The sequence below is a fragment of the Equus quagga genome, chromosome 12 (genome assembly GCF_021613505.1).
Source record: "Equus quagga isolate Etosha38 chromosome 12, UCLA_HA_Equagga_1.0, whole genome shotgun sequence".
Classification (NCBI taxonomy): Eukaryota; Metazoa; Chordata; class Mammalia; order Perissodactyla; family Equidae; genus Equus; species Equus quagga.
Window position 1 is genome coordinate 87,648,335 of NC_060278.1, and position 14,765 is coordinate 87,663,099.

A 14,765-nucleotide genomic window follows, 5' to 3' on the forward strand; every position below is an offset into this window, starting at 1 on the left:
ATACAGCCAAACAGTAAAGAAGAAAATTCACAGCCATAAATACCTATCCCAGAAAAAAAAAGAGAAAGAAATGAGTTAAACATCTGATTCAAAAAGTTAGGAAAAAATCCAATAAAGTGAACTGAAAGAAAGCAAAACTAAAGAATTAATACAGATAAAAGCAGAAATTAATCAGAAAACAGAAAAACAGCAGAATTAGTAAATCCAACAATTGGTACACTGGGGGAAAAATCAATAAAATAGTTAAACCACTACTTAATCTACTAAGTAAAAAGGAAGAAAGTCCAAATATATAAAATAAAAAGGAAGCCATAGAAACAAAGGAAATTAAAGGACCATAGAGACACATCTATGTAAATATAATGCCCCCAAAAGTACCACACACAGATTTAATGGAAACACTATTAATCTTTTAGAGAGCAAATAAGTCTAGTGATCTGAAACTGTTCTTTTTGTATGCAAAAGAAACAAAAAAACGTTCCACAAAAAGAAGGAGAACATCCCAATTCTCCTTATGAAGCACATATAACATGAATATCAAATGCTGATACAAACTGCAGGCAGAAAGCTACAGATCAATCTCTCCTATATTGCTCAATCTCTCTTACACTGATGCAAGATTCTAAATCAAACTTTAAATAGAATACAACAGTACATTAAAAGAATAATAATGCATCATGATCAAGTGGAATCTGTTCTAGGAATGCAAGGAAGGCTCAGTATCAGTAAAGTAAGGTATGAAGTCATCTGATCATCACCACAGATATTAAAAAGTCATTTGATAAAATGCAACAACCCTTCTTGTTTTTTTGTTTTTTGTGGGTTTTTTGGGTAAAGATTTTATTTTTCCTTTTTCTCCCAAAGCCCCCTGGTACATAGTTGTGTGTTTTTAGTTGTGGGTCCTTCTAGTTGTGGCATGTGGGACGCCGCCTCAGCATGGCTTGATGAACAGTGCCATGTCCATGCCCAGGATCCGAACTGGGGAAACCCTGGGCCGCCAAAGCGGAGCACGCAAACTTAACCACTCGGCCACGGGCTGGCCCCAACAACAACCCTTCTTGATTAAAAAAACAAAACAAAACAAAAACCTCAAACAGGACTATACAACATTTCCTTAACATGATAAAACATATCTCTTCAGCCCAACTGTCAGCAGCTTGCTTAATGGGGCAAGACTAGAGGTATTTGTCACCTACAGTTGGGAAGAAGATAGATACCTATGATGTATCACTAAATATTACACTAGAGGTATAAAGTCAGTGAAATTAAACAAGAGTAACAAAGGTATAAAAATTGGAAAGAAGGATGTAAAACTACCACTATTTGCAGATGATATAATTGTGTTCTTGAAAATCTTAGAAAATCAACCAGGAAAACAGCAAAATTAAGAAAATTCAGGGGCCAGCTCCGTGGCGGAGTGGTTAAGTTCGTGCGCTCCGCTGCGGCGGCCCAGGGTTCGGATCCTGGGCGCGGACATGGCACCGCTCGTCAGGCCACGTTGAGACGGCGTCCCACATCCCACAACTAGAAGGACCTGCAACTAAGATATACAACTGTGTGCAGGGGGGATTTGGGGAGATAAAGCAGAAAAAAAAAAAAAGATTGGCAACAGTTGTTAGCCCAGGTGCCAATCTTAAAAAAAAAAAAAGAAAATTCAGCAAAGTAGCATGGTACAAAATTAATATACAGAAAACAATAGCTTTTATTACATATGCAATCAATCAGCAGTAGGTGGAAAAAAGATCTCATTTACAATAGCAACAAAGAAGATTAAATATTGAGGAGCGAATTAAAAAGAAATGTAGAGCTATAAGAAGAAAATTTAAAAACACTAATGAAGTATACAAATACAAAAAAAACCCTGAACAAATAGAATGACACACCAAATTCTTGGAGAAAAAGATGCATAAATATCTATTCTCCCTCATTTATAACTTAACAATCTCAATAAAAATGCCAACTTCTTTTTTTAAATAGATAAGCTTACTCTAAAATTCATATGGAAACAAGTAAGAAGAGTCTGGAAAACTCTGAAAAATAAGAGTAGTGAAACGGATGAGTCCTATGAGATGTCAAAACATAAAGTCTCAATAATTAAAGCTGTGTAGTACTGGCATATATGAGAAACCAATGGAACAGATCAGAAATTCCAAAAACTGATCGAAATGTATATGAAATTTTAGTGTCTCATTAAAGGTGGGGAAAAATGGATTTTTCACTAATTGGGACTTAGGTAGCCATCTAGGAAAAAAAATAAGATTAGAGCTATACCTCATATTGAGATAACTCCAAATGGACCCCAAACTTTAATGTAACAAATGAAACCCTAGAAGTATTAAATGAAAGTACAGAAGAAATGTTCATAACCTTGGAGTGGAAAGATTTTTCTAACTATGATCCAAAATCTAAAGCCATAAAAGACAAGACTGATAAATTCAAATACATAAAAGTCAAAGAATTCTGCAAGGCAAAAAAAACACCATAAGTAAAAAAGGAAAAAAAAGACAAAGTAAGAAAAAATATTTGCAACTGTATCATGGATAAAAGAGCAAATCTCCAACATATAAACATATTACAGAAAAAAACATATTTATAGGTGTGTGTATGTATATGTCTGTATATATATAGATATATAAAATAAAACAATTTGGACAAATTATTATGTCCAAAAATGGATATAGGATATCATCAGAAAATTCACAGAAAAGGAACTACAAATGAACTTTAAATATATGAAAAGATGTTCAACCTACTATGTAAGAAGAAAAAAATTTTTTTCACTCATCAGATTAGCAAAAATCCAAAAGTGTGATAACATTGTCTTGGCAAAGTATGGGAAAATAGGTATTCTCATTCATTGCTAGCAGTAGTGCAAACTGCTACAACATCAGCAATTAAGTAAGATCTGTCAAAATTACAATTATATATACCATTCACCCAGCAATCTCACTTCTGCCTGGTGATCCTTACAGATATACCTGCCCCCATACAGCAGGACATATATACAAGGTTATTCACTAAAGTATTGTTTGTAATAGCAAGATAGGAAATTATCCAGATGTACATCAACAGAGATTGATTAAATTAAGTGTATCCAATAAAAGTGAAATGCAGACAGAATAAGGATGCTTGCTATGTACTCATATGGAAAGATGTCTGAGATGTACTGTTGAGTGGAAAAAACAGGGAGTAAAACAAGGACCACAGTATGCTACTTTCTGTGGGAAAAGAGGAGAAAAAATATTTTATATATGCTAGTATTAAAGTAGTCTAGAAAGAAATACAAGAAACCATTAAAAATGGTTATCTTCAAGGTAAACTTTAAAAAAATCATGTTATACCAGAAGGCAAAGAAGTACTCAGACCAATGGGGAGCATGTCACAAGGACACAGAAGCCAGTCTGAATGGTTTCCTACTGGCAAATTTGAGTATCAAAAATAATAATGACTAAAGTTGATAATAATATGAATAAACAAGAATCCATGAATCCATAGTAATAGCTCAAAGAGAGAGAGAGAGTATAAAAAAGGCTGTCATCTGCCACCACTTGAGATGACTACTACATCAACTCCTTACTCTAAAGATTGACAATTAAAGAGAAAGAATTAAGCAATTTACTTTGTCTTTTTAGAAGGGTTCATCCTCAGTAGAGAGGGAAAGCTCTCCTTTACAGAAGAATCCCAGTTAATAAATGTAGAAGAAAAGGAAGAATTTTTAAAAATCACCATTTTGCAACCTCCAATGAAATAAATGATTCTGGCAAAGATGATCAAAGGATGCTAAAAATGATTTGGTGAAAACTGCTGGGGCACAGAAGATTCCCACGGTGCCAAAGGATTATTCCACAGATTACTTCCTAATTGCAAAGAGAAAAACGAGTACATTTGCATTGGAGATATCTAACAGTCACCAGCTTAACCAAGTGATCAAACTCAGCAACAATTAGAATGAGATCTGTCATTTATGCCTCCTGATGTGATGTAACCTGAAGTCCAAGGCATCAACTATGCTGCGTTATTACCAAAAATGTCTAACCTCAGTCTAAACAAGTCTTTAAACCTAATTTCTCCCTTATAGGAAATTCAGGAGATAGAGCAACAAGAAAAATTACAACAGAAATTTTTACAAGAAAAAAATTAGAAGTAGTAGTAATTGATCACATGAAGAAATAATCATATCTAGAATGTGGGACTTGCTATCACAAAACTGATCTGACCTCTTCAAAACCCAAAATCTTGGGGGAAAGATTAGGGGTAGGATATAGTTCTAGATTAAAAAAGACTGAAGAGACATAACAACCAAATGCAATGCACGAACATTACTTAGACCTGTTTTGAATAAAACAGCTATAAAATAATTTTTAGATAGTTAGGAAAAACTGAATGTGAAGTGAGTAACAGAAGATACTAGGGCATTAAAAATTTTTTTCTTGTGGACCATCCCGATGGTGTGGTGGTTAAGTTCGTGCACTCTGCTTCCGCAGCCCTGGTTTCACAGGTTTGGATCCTGGGTTTGGATCCTGGGTGCGGACCTAGCACCACTTGTCAAGCCACACTGTGGTGGCATTCCACATAAAATAGAGGAAGATTGGCACAGATGTTAGCTCAGGGCCAATCTTCCTCATACACACACAAAATTTTTCTTGGGTGTGGTAATGTTATTTGTGATTATGTAGAGAATGCCCTTATTCTTAGGAGACGCATGCTGAAATATTTAGGGATAAAGTGTCATAATGTCTGCAACTTATTTTCAAAGTATTCAGCAAAGACAGACCGGTAGATAGACAGATGATGCAAATACAGTAAAATATCATTATATTATTTTCTCAACTTTTCTGTATATTTGAAATTTTTCATATCAAAAAGTTGCGGGGGAGGGTAGTATAAATAAGACCCACGGGAGCTGAGGGTGGGATCAAGACTTCTCACTGTATATCTGTTTTATAATGTTTTGATTTTTGAACCATGTAAATGTACTATCTATTGAAAACAAAAGCCAGCTAACTACCACCCTCTTAAACCCTTAGCAGTAATTATAATATTTCTACCCTTAGCCCATCTCAGACATGCAACAACAAAAATATCCTCTGCTTTCTATCTCTTTGTCTTGAGGGGAGCTCCTCTGACCATATTTCCCCCATGAGTCGTCTGCCAGTAAGATAAGAACCTGGACCACATCATTACCAGGTACTGAGCCACTGCTACCACCTCCAAAAATATTCCCTTAGGCTAGTCTCCCACACTTGTTCCCCAACCCTGTCACACCCCACCCTCCCTTACCTCCACACTCTGTTGTTCACACAAACACTGTTCCTCCCCATTCACTCCCCTCCCATCCCACAGTTGGCTCCTTCAACAATGCTCTTATCAGTATCATGGTCTCCCTTGCTCACCTATTCTTCAGGTACACAAAGTTCACCAGCCGCCTCTCCCTCACCCACTCTGGCTCACAAACTTGAAGTTTAAGAGCTAGAAAGGAATTTACAAATAATTAGTCTAACTCCTCCACTCTCAAAGAAACCTAGACAGTGGTATTGTGGCTTGACTGCAGTTACAGACTAAGATTGCGGCAGGATCAGGACTAAATCTTGACTAGCCTCAAGTTCAGTGCTCCTTCCACCATATACCAAACTTTCTTCTCACCAGGGTGACTCTGCCCAACTCATACACAGTGCACAATTAGTGGGAACATCAGAATCAAGCGATCCAGTCTATTTCAGGCCAATACTCACTAATTAGAACTGCCCTAACTACTCCAAAATGACTGAGGTCAGAATACCTGAGATCAAACGAGTATATGCTTTGAAAGAACAGTGGCTCTCAACTTTGGCTACACATTGTAATTATTTGGGAAACTTTTAAAAATAATAATGCCTGGGTCATACTAGGTCTGTACTGTGGCCTGAGCCTTGAGTATTTAAACACTATCCAGGTGATTCTAATATGCAGCCAAAGTTTAGAACCACACTTTTCACACATTATTTAATTTGCCTTTAGATGAGGTAACCGAGTCCGGTAGGGAATGTGGCTTAAGAATTTGCCCCAAGAAAGCAATGAAGGAGAAACAAAAGCTTTTTCTTTTCTTTTGCTTATTATAAACTTTGGTTGTTTCTTTAAAATTTTTTGTTTTTAACATAAGTGATATAAGATTGTACTGTTGGTGAAAAAATCAAAGAAAACATACGGAATCTAAAAGTGAACTATACCACCCTGAGTTCCAGCTTGTTTTCTTCTATGTCTGTGACCTTGGAGTCTCTTAAACCCTTCTTAGCTTCCATGTTATCATGTAGAAAATGAGGGGCTAACATACTTTCCAGATGTAGGGACACTATGACTATTTTAAACCTTGGCTATTTGGCTTTGGTGTTATATTTCCCCAAGAAACTGGAAATCATTTGGTGCAAGATCTTTAACTCTTCCTTCTTCCACTAGTGGTTGTTCTCTACTCTTCTTTCATCTTCCTCCTTTCAAAAAGTTAACCCAAAGCTGGGAGTTAAAATGGAGGGGACCTGACAATGCCTGGTTCATTTCTATCATCACCTTCACCCTGATTTTTCATTGGTATGCTTTAGGAAACACTGAGAGTCAAAGTTATTAACAGCATTGGAAACTAGGACTGCTGCTCAAAGAACTCTTGGACTCATACATGACTTTTCTGTCAAAGAGCAGAAATGGGGCTTGAGATACAACCATACAGTGGGGCCAGCCCAGTGGCTCAGCAGTTAAGTGCGCACGTTCCGCTTCGGTGGCCCGGGGTTCGCCAGTTTGGATCCCAGGTGCGGACATGGCACTACTTGGCAAGCCATGCTGTGGTAGGTGTCCCACATATAAAGTAGAGGAAGATGGGCACGGATGTTAGCTCAGGGCCAGTCTTCCTCAGCAAAAAGAGTAGTTAGCTCAGGGCTAATCTTCCTCAAACAACAACAACAACAACAACAATACAGCCAGGCAGGAAGGTAACAGGTTTCTAACTAACCCCCAACATGTGGCTCTGCCTCCTCCAACTACCTTCTCTAAAACAGCTTTCTCCTGAGGTGGCAAAGGCGGTGATGAGGAGCATCACCCTACTGAGAAAGACCCACTTAGAATGGTCAGCACTGTTACACGCCCAGAGCCTTCCCTCTCTACTTCAGACTCTGTAACACACAGAGGAGTACATACATCCTGGGATTCGAAGACAGACACAGGAAGGGCTGAGACAGCAAATGTTCTGGGAGCATTACATTCTGGGAACCACAGTTATTTGCAGCTTAGGCTTCAAATGATCAAAAAACACACTGTCTTTTCCAAAGTCAAGTTTTCAGGCAGGAGGAGGGGATTTCACCCCCTCAATCCAGCAGAAGGCACATAAATGACTGCTAGACATTAGAAAGTATTCAGAAACTACGTGCACCAATTAGTCCTTTAACTTAACATCTGAAAGAAGAGTTCATATAGCTAGCAGACAGCCTGTGAGGGAACCTATCTATCCTGTTTATTTGGCAAAAGCTAGACCTGTATATTCCTCTCCCCATTTGCAGAAGAATAACTGAGAAGAGGGATTGAAAAACATTCCACGGGGCTGGCCCCGTGGCCACTCAGTGGTTAGGTTCGCGCGCTCCGCTGCAGGTGGCCCAGTGTTTCGTTGGTTCGAATCCTGGGCGCGGACATGGCACTGCTCATCAAACCATCCTGAGGCAGCGTCCCACATGCCACACAACTAGACGGACCCACAATGAAGAATACACAACTACGTACTGGGGGGCTATGGGGAGAAAAAGGAAAAAAATAAAATCTTCAAAAAAAAGGAAAAACATTCCACAACGTAAGAGAAACTCTACATCTGTAATTTAGAAAATGAATATACCAAGAGCAATAGGTTAAAGTTTAGAAATCAATTACATTACTCTCAACAAATTTGATCAAACACACCAAAATGAGAGGTCAAAGTTCTTAGGCGGAAAAGAAAAGAACTAGTTGAGAGGCACGTAGAAATGAGAGGAGGAAAGAAAAGGAAAAATTATAAGTAAAATAAATATGCTGAAGTACAATTCAAATCTTTACCAGAAAGAGTAAAGAGCAGAACACTTAATGAGAAACGCAGGGATGACAAATGAGAAACTCTTCCAGAATGGAGAGGGAAAGGATAAACTAATGAAAACTATGAGAGAGGACTGATAAGGAGAGAAGAAAGAAAGAAATGTCAACTAATTGTTATCCCTGAAACAATAATCAAAGATTTTTAAAAAGGTAAATGAAAACTCTCCTGAGTCAAAGAAGGGTCTATAGCTTTACCTCAAAAGAGCTCACAAAATTACCAAAAAGATAGTGACAACTGGATTCATTCTGGTAAAACTTTTAGATTTCAATGAAGAAAATGCCCCGGAATCACCCAGGAAGAAAAAACAAGTCATCCACAGAGAACAGAAATCAGGCTGGCCTCAGATTTCTGCTTTGCGAGACCAGAAGACAATGGCAAAGTAATAAAGAATTAGGAGTGGAAAATAATGTGACCTAATAATTCTGCCTCCTCCCTGGCCAAGTTATCACTCAGTGTAAAATCAACATAAAGATATTTTCAGATGAAAGTATACCAATCAAGTACTTTTCAAAAAAATATTATCTGAATAATAATTAACCAAAACAAAAGACCTTGAGAATAGGAAGAAAGAGATGAAATCAGTTAAACATAGGGCTAAATTTAAATAATTGTTATAAATACGATTTGCACCAAATGCTACTTTTAAAAAGTAATTTGTGAAAAGGAAGATCTATAAGGTACAAAATAAAGATGAACTATTATTAGCCCTCATCATCATCATGAGTACTATGAACAATTTTGCTAATATGTTCTATCATTAATTTAATGAGTTAAACCCCCTATTAAGAGAGTTTTAGACTAGGTCAAGGAGCACTGTTCTATTCTAGATATCTCATATAATGGGAACCACACAATAGTGGTCTTTTGTGACTGCCTTCTTTCACTTAGCATAATTTTTTCAAGGTGTTGTAGCAAATAACAATATTTCATTTTTTAAATTACCAAATAATATCCCTTTGACTGGAAATATCACAATTTATTTACCTATTCATTCATCAGCTGAGAGATATTTGGGTTGTTTCCACTTTTCACTATTATGAAAAATGCTTCTATGAATATTTGTGTACAAGTTTTTGTGTGGACATATGTTTTCCTTTCTCCTGGGTGAATATATATATATATATATATATACATATATATATATATACACTCGCCTGGGTAATATACATCTAGTATATACAATATAGCTGGGTAATATGTTATCTCTCTAGTTAACCTTCTGAGAAATTGCCAGACTATTTTCCAAAGCAGTCACCATTTTACATTCCCACAAGCAGTGTATAAGGGTTCCAATTTCTCTACATCCCCAGCCACACTTGTTATTATCTTTCTGATTATGGCCATGCTAGTGGGTGTGAAGTGGTATCTCACTGTGGTTTTGATTTGCATTTCCCGACAGCTAATGGTGTTGAGCATATTTTCATATGTTTATCGGCCAGTGGCATAATTTCTTTGGAGAAATATCTATTCAAATCCGTTGCCAATTTTTTTTTAAAGATTTTATTTTTTTCCTTTTTCTCCCCAAAGCCCCCTGGTACATAGTTGTATATTCTTCGTTGTGGGTCCTTCTAGCTGTGGCATGTGGGACGCTGCCCCAGCGTGGTTTAGATGAGCAGTACCATGTCCTCGCCCAGGATTTGAACCAACGAAAGGCTGGGCCACCTGCAGCAGAGTGCGCGAACTTAACTACTCGGCCACGGGGCCAGCCCCTCCTTTGCCAATTTTTTAATTGGGATATTTGTCTTTATCATTGAGTTGTAGGAGTTCTTGATATATTTTAGATACAAATCCCTTATCAGATATATGATTTGCAAATATTGTCTTTCATCTTGTGGGTCGTTGTGGGTGATTTTTCTTTTTATTTATTTCACATCTATGAATAAATGTTGTGCCCTATTTCTTGGGGGGTGATTTTGTTTCATAGTTTGGGACAAATTGGTTGAGCATTTGGAAAAATTTTTATTAAATTTTCACTTCACAATTGTCTTAGTCTGTTTGAGCTGCTATAACAAAATACCACAGACGTGGTGGCTTATAAACAACAAAAATTTATTTCTCACAGTTTTGGAGGCTGAGAAGTCCAAGATCACTGTGCCAGTATGGTCAGGTTCTGGTAAAGATGCTCTTCTAAGATGTAGACTGTTGACTTTTTGCTGTGTTCTCACATGGTGGAAGGGGCTAGGGAGCTCTTTGTGGTTTCTCTTCTAAGAGCACTAATCCCATTCATGAGGACTCCACTCGCAAGACCTAAGCACCTCCCAAAAGGCCCACCTCCTAATACCATCACATTGGACAATAGGATTTCAACATATGAATTTTGGGGGGGGGGGGCAAACTTTCAGACCATAGCAACAATGTGTACTCAAAAATTCTGGCTAATGAGTTAAACTTAAATAAAAAAATAAAATCATATACTGGTTACATATTCAAACATATTGATCAGGACCAGCCCAGTGGCATAGTAGATAAGTTTGCAGGTTCTGCTTCAGCAGCCCAAGGTTCATGGGTTCAGATCTTGGGCGTGGACTTACACACTTCTCCTCAAGCCATGCTGTGGCAATGTCCCACACACAAAATAGAGGAAGATTGGCACAGATGTTTGCTCAGGGAAAATCTTCCTCATCAAAAAACAAAAACAAACATACTTATCAGCTCATGAACTGAAAAGCTAAAGCAAAATATAGATTTCATTATATAATTACATTATTATTTTGCAGGTCAAAGTAGACAGGAGTAAAAGGCAAAATACATGTTCAGGATTATATTTGTAAATAACAAAAGGTTAACAAACTTAATATTTAAAGCACTGTTAAAAATTAAGGAAAACATCATCCCAACAGAAAAACTGACCCCCAAAATAGACAATTCATAAAATCAGAAATAAAGATCATCAATAAATAAATGAAAAGTCTGTTACGTTTCATAAGTAATAAAGAAAAACAAAATGAAATATGCCTTTCTTCCAACATCAAGCTGGCAAAGATTCTTAAAATACTCAATTGTGGCAAAGGTATAATGAAATGGATTAACATTCACATTTTTCTTAAAACTGTTCATCTCCTTAACATCTTAACATCTAGGAATCTAATCTAATGAAATAATCAAAGATGTGGTTAGGGGGTGATGTCAGCATCATGGCAGAGTGAGGTCTCTCAGAAATCTTCCCCTCCAATATACAGTGAAAAAACATCCATACTCCAACAGAGGACATCCAAACTCAACACAAAAAATGTTGGAGAGATCCATGCAGCCATACACCAGAGGGCAGAGAGGCTGGAGCCCCCCTCGGACGTGGAACAGGGTAAGAGAAATCTTTGCTCCCTCCCCTAAAGACTGCGATCTGGATGCGGGAGGCCCCCTAGAAGGACGGGACGTTTGTTTTCAGGGACATCAAGGACTCCCTAGGGCCCTTGCAGCCTAGAGGGAAGCCCTCTACCATGACAAAAGCTTTTGCAAGGGGTGACCTCATCAAGCCAACATCCCAGGAGAGCAGAGGGAGAAAACTCCAAGAGCACGCAGGAGAAAGTGCCCCTCCACCCAGCCGCTCAGGTGGCTCTAGCCCCTAGGATTTCGCCTGAAAGCAGATGGCTCAGAATATGGGACTCTTGACCCCTACCCAGTGGCGATAGGTGGTAACTGCGACCTAATAATGCCAGGATGTGAAAAAACAGAGCCTCTGGCAATATCAAACACTCTATTAGATCTCCAGATCAGAGAGAAAATGACAAGTATCCAGAAATCAGTCTTGAGGATGCAGGAATATGTAATCTAAATGACAAAGCATTCAAAACAGCTATCATCAAAAAACTCAATGACATAAAAGAGAATGCAGAGAAACAATTCAATGAGTTCAGGAGTTACTTCACACAAGAGATTGAAACTATAAAGAAGAATCAATCAGAAATATTAGAGATGAAAGACACAATGGAAGAGATAAAACAAAATATGGATTCCCTGAATGCTCGAGCAGACACCACAGAGGAGCGTATCAGCATAATCGAAGATAGACATGTTAAAATGCTCCAGATAGAGGAGAGAGAACTAAAACTAAAAACAAATGAAGAAAGTCTCCAAGAAATAGCCAACTCAATTAGGAAATGCAACATAAGAACTATAGGTATTCAAGAAGGAGAAGAGAAGGAGAACGGAGTAGAAAGATTGTTCAAAGAAATAATAGCAGAGAATTTCCAAAACCTGGGGAAGGAAATACATGTGGAAGAGGCTGCCAGATCTCCTAAACATGTCAATGTAAAAAGACCTACTGCAAGGGATATAGTAGTGAAATTGGTAAAAGTGAATGACAAAGAAAGAATATTAAGGGCAGCAAGGCAGAAGAAAATAACGTACAAAGGAACCCCCATCAGGTTTTCAGCGCATTTCTCTGCAGAAACCTTACAGACTAGGAGAAACTGGAATGACACATTCAAATCATTGAAGGACAAAAACTTTCAGCCAAGAATACTCTATCCAGCGAAAATAGCCTTCAGATATGATGGAGAAATAAAAACTTTCCCAGACAAACATAAGCTAAGAGAGTTCGTAGCCGTGATACACAGCCCCCCCGCCCCCAGAAATCCTCAAGAAGGCATTCATACCTGAAAAAAAAAAAAAAGGGAGAAAAGGGTTACAAAGCATGAAGTAAGGAGTTAAATAGGTAGACAGAATCAGAGCAGGACAGCAAATACTCAAGTATAGCATTAAAGACAAAGGGAAGGGAAACACCAAAAACAAAGATAATCTTGTCATTTTAACCACAAACTCATAACACAAGAATGGAATAAGATGTGAGAAAAATGACTGAGGAGGGGAAGAAGAAAGGGATTGAATCGGTTTAGTCTAAGGAAATAGGAGGCCATCAGAAAAGGGACTATCTTATCCATGAGATCTTGAATACAAACCTCAGGATAACCATTAAACAAAAAAGCAGAACAGAGACACAAATAATAAATAAGGAGAAAACAAAGAAACACAACATAAAACACTACATAACTCGACTGGTAGACCAAAATACACAAGACAAAAAACAAAGGAAATGCAGGAGAACAGGAAAATGAGTGATAAAATGACAGCATTAAATCCTCATATATCAATAATCACCATAAACGTAAATGGGTTGAATTCTCCAATCAAAAGACACAGAATGACAAGATGGATTAAAGAACAAGACCCAACAATACGCTGCCTCCAGGAAACACATCTCAGCTCCAGTGACAAACACCGGCTCAGAGTGAAGGGGTGACAGATGATACTCCAAACTAATGGCAAACAAAAGAAAGGTGTTGCAATACTTAGACAAAGTAGACTTCAGAATAAGACAAGCAAAGAGAGTGTGGCAGGCCCCATGGCCGAGTGGTTAAGTTCGAGTGCTCTGCTTTGGCAGCCCAGGGTTTCACCGGTTCAGATCCTGGGCACGGACATGGTAGCACTCATCAAGCTATGCTGAGGTGGCATCCCACATACCACAACTAGAAGGACCCACAACTAAAAATATACAACTATGTACCAGGGGACTTTGGGGAGAAAAAGGAAAAATAAAATCTTTAAAAAGAAAAATCCTCAACAAAATACTGGCAACCCATATACAGCAATACATCAAAAAGATCATACATCATGATCAAGTGGGGTTTATTCCAAGGACACAGGGATGGTTTAACATCTGCAAGTCAATCAATGTGATATACCACATTAACAAAATGAGGAATAAAACCCACATGATCATCTCAACAGATGCAGAGAAAGCATTTGAGAAGAAGCAACAGCCATTTATGATAAAAACTCTTAACAAAATGGAGATAGAAGGAAATTACCTCAACATAATAAAGGCCATATATGACAAACCCATAGCCAACATCATACTCAATGAGGAAAAACTGAACGCCATCCCTCTGAGAACAGGAACAAGACAAGGATGCCCACTATCACTACTCTTACTCAACATAATTCTGGACATTTTGGCCAGAGGAATTAGGCAAGAGAAAGGAATAAAAGGAATCCAAATAGGGAGTGAAGAAGTGAAACTCTCACTGTTTGCAGATGACATGATCTTATATATAGAAAACCCTAGAGAATCCATCAGAAAACTGTTGGAAATAATTAACTACAGTAAAGCTGTGGGGTACAAAATCAACTTACAAAATCAGTTGCATTTCTGTACTCTAATAACGAACTTACAGAAAGAGAACTCAAGAATACAATTCCATTTACAATTGCAAAAAATAGTCTAAGGTACCTAGGAATAAATTTAACTAAGGAGGCAAAGGACTTATACAATGAAAACGATAAGACATTATTTAAGAAAAAGATAATGACATAAAGAGATGGAAAGAGATTCCATGCACATGGATTGGAAGAATAAACATAGTTAAAAATGTCCATACTACTCAAAGCAATCTATAGATTCAATGCAATCCCAATCAGAATTCCAATGACACTCTTCACAGAAATAGAGCAAAGAATCCTAAAATTCATTTGGGGGAACCAAAGACCCCGAATTGCTAAAGCAATACTGAGAAAAAAGAATAAAGCTGGAGGCATCACAATCCCTGACATCAAAATGCATTACACAGCCACAGTAATCAAAACAGCATGGTACTGGTACAAAAACAGGCACACAGATCAGTGGAACAGAACTGAAAGCCCAGAAATAAAACTGCACATATGTGGATAGCTAATCTTTGACAAAGGT

At 37.7% G+C, this 14,765-nt stretch overlaps 1 protein-coding gene across 9 annotated transcripts in view; it reads right to left on the minus strand.

The window, feature by feature from the left end:
* NCOA6 (nuclear receptor coactivator 6) overlaps positions 1-14,765 on the minus strand; it is a 104,613-nt gene that overhangs the window by 66,963 nt on the left and 22,885 nt on the right. For 2 of the 9 annotated variants that reach the window (XM_046678262.1, XM_046678263.1), the window contains exon 2: positions 5,394-5,469. The exons of the other annotated variants lie outside the window; for them this stretch is intronic. The gene's annotated coding sequence lies outside the window, so the exon portion shown is untranslated. The remainder of the gene's footprint in view (positions 1-5,393; positions 5,470-14,765) is intronic. 9 annotated transcript variants of the gene reach the window in all.